Source organism: Palaemon carinicauda, chromosome 40 (assembly GCF_036898095.1).
Source record: "Palaemon carinicauda isolate YSFRI2023 chromosome 40, ASM3689809v2, whole genome shotgun sequence".
NCBI classification, from domain to species: Eukaryota; Metazoa; Arthropoda; class Malacostraca; order Decapoda; family Palaemonidae; genus Palaemon; species Palaemon carinicauda.
Window position 1 is genome coordinate 10493751 of NC_090764.1, and position 6429 is coordinate 10500179.

Sequence of the window (6429 nt, forward strand, 5' to 3'; positions counted from 1 at the left end):
GTAATGGATGATGGTAGATGGAAGAGAGGAGTTATTATTATTATTATTACTTACTTACTAAGCTACAACCCTAGTTGGAAAAGCAGTATGCTATAAGCCCAGGGGCTCCAACAGGGAAAATAGCTCAGTGCGGAAAGGAAAAAGGGAAAATAAAATATTCTAAGAAGAGTAACAATAAATATCTCCTATATAAACTATAAAAACTTTAACAAAACAAGAGGAAGAGAAATAAGATAGGAGTGTGTGCTCGAGTGTACCCTCAAGCAAGAGAACTCTAACCCAAGACAGTGAAAGGCCATGGTACAGAGGCTATGGCACTGCCCAAGACTAGAGAACAGTGGTTTGATTTTGGAGTGTCCTTCTCCTAGAAGAGCTGCTTACCATAGCTAAAGAGTCTCTTCTACCCTTACCAAGAGGAAAGTGGCACTGAACAATTACAGTGCAGTAACCCCTTGGGTGATGAATTGTTTGGTAATCTGTGTTGTCAGGTGTATGAGGATAGAGGAGAATATGTAAAGAATATGCCAGGTGGTGGTCAAGTACATCCAAGAAATCTGTCAAAAATTTCTGTAAAAGCCTAAGTCTGAACTTATAAAAGGAATTGTTGAACCAACCCTCCATTATGGATGTAAAATGATGCTGCTGAATGTGAATAAATGAAAGATTGAAGTTGCTGAGATCAACAATTTGAGTATTATCATCATTACTAGTTGGAAAAGCAAGACACTATAAACTCAAGGGCTCCAACAGGGAAAATAGCCCCCGGAGGAAAAGAAATAAGTTAACAGATAGAATAGTGTATCCCGAGTGTACCCTCAAGAAAGATAACTAACCCAAGATAGTGGAAGACCATGGTACAGAAACTATGGGATTACCCAAGACTAGAGAACAATGGTCTGATTTTTGGGTGTCCTCCGAGAAGAGATGCTTACCATACCTAAAGACTCTCCTAACCTTACGAAGAGGAAACTATCTACTGAACAATTACTTTATAGTAGTTAAGCCTTTGAGTGAAGAATCGTTTGGTTAGCTTAGCATTGTCAGGAGTATGAGGAAAGAGAAGAATGTGTAAAGAATAGGCCACATTACTTGGTGTATGTGTACATAAAGGAAAAATGAGCCATAAATAGGGAGGGATCCAATATAGTACTTTCAGGCAAGGCTAAGGACCCAATAACTCTCTAGTGCTGGTACCTCAAAGGGTGGCTAGTGCCTTGGCCAACCTACTACCTATGGAGATAGAGAGCAGAAGAGGTGAAATATTGGCAAAGGTGTTTTCTAGTTTGATGAAATGGTTAGGTAATATGGAGAAGAATAGAATAAAAAATGATGGGGAAATAGTTATGAAATGAAAATATTGGGAGGAAAAAGGGGAAGATCAAGAAAGTACTAGATAGAGTACCTGGCATTAAGTTATAGACTGTAGAAATCAGTAGACCCGTCTCGGATGACTTCTATTGCATTTTTTTTCCTATCATTGCCTTCACTTCAGATGGGAGAGCACTAGCTTTAGGGGAATCCAGAGGATACGCCTGGAACATAATTAGAGCGCTAGTGAGGAGGGGATTTTAACTGGTAAAAGCGAGGATGTATCCGGTTCATAGAACTTTCACCATCCAGTTTTCTATGCCATATATATATTGCCTAATGACTTAATAAGCACTCATGGCAGCTGGAGGAGAGGATTGCTGATTTTAGCCCTTCCTAGCTCAGACAGGTTAGGGTGAGAGGTGTAAACAGTCCCTGCCCTTACTTGAAGTGGAAGGTCCTGGAGCCACAGACCTCGATCTGAGCTTCGCCGTCGACTTCAACGCTGACTTGCTGGGTTGTGAGGAACAAAATCTTGGGAGGATGATCTGGAAGGGCAATGACCCTTGAAGGACACTACTCTATGGATAAGAGTTACGACTTTCCTTTCACTACTTTTCGACGGTGTTCTCGAAATCCTTTAAAGAGAAAAGTGCCTTCAAGTACAGGACTGGGTCTTGTCCCAGTTGACTGGAAAAGCAGGCTGCAACATCTCTCCTTTCAAGTACCCTAGGTGACTACCTTCACTCCTAAAGGAAGAGGTTGGTGCATTTCTTTGTCGTCTCTGGATTTAACAAATCCTGAGACAAAGTGAAGTAATCTACTACTCCAAATTCAGCAGCTGACAACTTGGTGTCCACTTGCTCGAGCCTCTCTAAAGTGGTGTCTGTTGTCAGCGCTAGAGTTGCCGGGTTAATCAGAAGAGGTGATGGTACTGCTTCTTCCAGCACGTAAAATCTTCTCTGTCAGGAGAGGGTTGGAGGCATGATCTTTGTGGAACCACTCAAACAGAGTGAACTTTCAGGGCCAGAGATATCTGAATTCACATTGACTCTAGTCATCCTGTGCATGAACCAACCAGAGAAGATGAACGATCCTAGTGGTCGGGCTTACGAAGTTATGTTTTTGGCCGACAGGAGAGGGATAGCAGGCGACTTGAGTTTTGTTAAGAGTTAGGATATAAAAAAATTGAAGGATGACCTGTCCTGTCACTTGTAGTTTTTCTTTATATGAGGAACTTTCCAACTAGAAAACTAAGTATCTGCCTTCCTGAGATCGATAGCTCATTGACAGATCGTAAGGATACCATATGCGTTCTATCTGGTAAAATGGAGGGTGGCATGAGGAAAAAAAGGTTGTGGGGACTGAATGTAAGGGGCTTTAGCTTTAGGAGATCTTGTTCCAAAAAGATCTACTGATTGTTCTTATGCAAGGGATCATGTAAGTCTTGTTTGTGAAAGTGATTGTGTGTTTGCCTGAAATCATGTGTTGCATGTAGGAAATTGTGTTCGTGGAGGTGATCATGTGTATGGAGGCGTGTGTCGAGGCGATTGTGATTGTGCCGATAATCGTGCACATGGTGCTGATTGTGCCTGAAGAGACTCTCATACACGTGGAGGAAATCGTGCTCGAAGGAATGACCATATGTAAGGAGGAGATTGTACACATGGAGGTGATCATAATGAAGGAGAAGATCGTGTGTGTGGAGGTGATCATACTGAAGAAAATTGTACACAATAAGGTGACTGTGCTCATGGAGGCATGCACGTTCAGGTGATTGTGTTCATGGAGACAATCTTACTCACGGAGGCGATTGCCTTTGTGGAGGTGATCGTGATTATGCTAGTCGTGTCAGAGATCATTTTAGTTTGGGCAACTATGATTGTGGACCATCAAGATCCATCTTGTTCAAGAGTTGATCGTGCAAGTGGAGGATCCTGTCGTGGAGACAGTATACTGTAACGAGGACCACGAGTAGCCTTTCTCACACATATACGTAGGGAAGGAATTCATTGCTTGCGAGAGACAGGGTGATTATACATCTCGGCAACATAAGAACTCTTCTGGGCTGTTTGTGCATTTGGAGAATGGGTCACTGAGGAGTCCTGGGAATGTCCCTGGCCACGAAAGGGATGAAAACATCGTTCTGCTTCTTGACCAACAGCACTAGTGCTAGATCTCGAATGAAACTTGGCCATGGTAGTAGGGGCATGAGCCAGAGTTCCTTGTAATTCAACCTCTCTTTGAAGGAAAGGGTTTGGTGCAACACTGTTTGTCCCATGAAACCAAGCAAAGGAACTAGAAGGCATCCTAAGAGAATCCCAATCGATTGTCCAATGCCTCAATGACCTTTTCTTTTTCAGTCTTGCAGTGGCAGGCAGCACCCTGGAGATACTAGAAAGTTGATGAGAATCAACAACATCAGCTGTACGTATGCACTGGCTACATCCTCGGATGAGTTTCCCATGGCATAGCTGCAAGTCTGCCCACAGAGCCGATACCATCGACAGCCAATCAAACACACACACTATCTGAAAATATAAAAGGAAAAAGCATTAATAAGCCAATACAAAATACTGAGAGAGAATATCAGTACACCATCGCAACCGAAGTCAAAGTGAATGTAGCATGCAACTACATTTACCTTGTAGAGAAGTTTCATGACAGTTTCCAGCTTTGTCGAAGTCACAATCCCATGAAAGGTCGAAGGTTTGTAGTACGTGTAAGAGCAAATATATATACTGTATATATATACATACATGTATATCTAAGTTTCATTCTTCTTGTTGATGCTCCATATATTATGATGATGACTATTCTTCGGCTGCCTACACTGACAAACAGGTTCTTATCATTTGATGAAAGATCTGTATTACTAGACGACAGTTGAGAAATGAATGGCATTGAGGAAGTGAGAAAAGTAACACGCAATACAGAGTTGCAACCTGGCAGCAGACAACAACAATGGTACTGGTTCAATATTATAAAAGTTAATTGTATTGCTTTTACCTTTACAATTTGTCATATAACTGGTGCAAGAATAGCAAAGAACCCATGATTCATCTGGCAACAATAATGGACTATTCAAACTGTCCTTCAAATTCTGTTAATCTTGCAGTTCATGGGACATTCTAAAAACCTCTGCAAGTTTTGCAAACTGTCATGCTATTTCTGAAATATTTTGGACAGGGTCAACTATTGCTGGGAAACCCACAAATCATTAATGGCCTCAGACCAGAAATTCTTCAAGCAGGCACAGACTCTCTCCGGCTGCAACTTATTGTCACTCCTTTAATAAATGAATTGGCATTGGCTAGTGTAAAATTCTTCCAGCTTTCCATTTCATTCATATCTGGTTCTGCATCTGGCACTATTTGTATCATGACAAATACTCTACCTGTATATGCTACATAATATTAAGCCTACATTGAACAAAAATGCATCAAAACATTTAAGCTCTGTAAAATGTACTGCTTGCAATTTCCATAGAGTACTGCACACCAAATTTTATCAAAGAATTGAATAAGGTAATCCTTCCATTCCTTCAACCCGGGAGCACTTTTGATGAATGTAGTTTCTATAAGGGATTCCTCTCGTTACAGCTAAAAACTGATGATATTTGCCTTTTCTAATTATCACTAAAAATTTTACCAATTATGTTAGCGCTGCGGCTCTATCCTCATAATGCAGATTCTCTTGTGATGTTTTTCAGATTATACATCCTCTTAAACTTCTCTATCCATCCGTACTTGGTGAAAAGTTTTTTTTTCTACACAAGGCAGTAAATCAATTCTACCCAAGCATTCATTGTGTAAGCAAAAGACCTACGTTGCAACACGAGTAAATCGATGGGTATCCTTCTTTTTGTCATATCTCCTATGCACAAGTTTAATGCCATCTCCATCTTCACTCGAACCTTATCATGCATCATCAAACTGTCTTCAGTGATAACAATAGTTGACTCTAATTGCCTTCCTCTCCTTAAAAATCACTTTAAGTGGAAGACTCGTTCTTCCCATAGTTGCGGGAATTTATGCTTCTTTTGCAATTAAATTGAGAGTATGGGCCTTCTCAAACAGGATTAACACCATATGTGCCTTTTTAACCACCCTTGCTACAATTGAAATGCATTCAAGAGGTAGGACTACACTTTGTATACTATAACTGTATACTACCCAATCTCTTGGTTGCTTAGCTACCTCTCGCACTCACTAGAGAAGGTACAGCAAAAGGCTGGGAGTGACAAGGCAAATTGTGGGTTACTCAACACTGGGTACACAGAAGACTGGAAACATGCATACATTTAATATCTTAATCTACTGAGTGGCGAGCAGGCCAACGGTTGATTGTATTGGCACCCAGTTAAAAATTTTTCCCCGTGCTTCCAGTTTAGCAAGATGCGGTCAAACAATTTACTAGCGTGTATCTTTTATAATGACTTCAAAATTTCAATAGCATATAGTCAAATTAGGGATTATGGAAGTTTTAATTAATATTTTACATCCATAAATGCATATTTGAAGACAAATATGACCTGATATTTAAAGAAAAAAATAACAGTGATTGACAAAAGAGCAGACATATCAAAAGGAAATGGGATTCAAGAGAAATCATCTCCAATGTGATCATTACTATCAGTAATCGACACTCCAAGGGCTGATCCTAAAGGTTTGCTCTGGAATTAAAATCTAAAGCATATACTGTATGCAGCATATAATAAATTTCTTATTTTTCACATTTGAGAACCAAATAAGTTGAGAAAGCTGAACACTGATCGTTTTGAATGTCACAATACTAGATTGATTTTAGTTTATTATAGTCGGGTTCATCATTTCATAAAATCTCTATATACTAGAGATGAAAGATTTTAGAGATGGTAGTCGGTGAAGGAAACGGTATCTTTGATCTGTTCATAGTACTGTACTGTAGTTACTACAGTATTCGAGATGGGTTATCAACAACTTTATTTACCTCTGGGATGGTATTATCCAAACTATTTTATCGTAATCATCCATATGTGAAACGTATAAATTTGATCAAGTAACCATGAATTTAAATATAGTTTTACCAACAAGACTGATGAAATCCAATACTGTAGCCGGGTTTTATAAAACAAACACA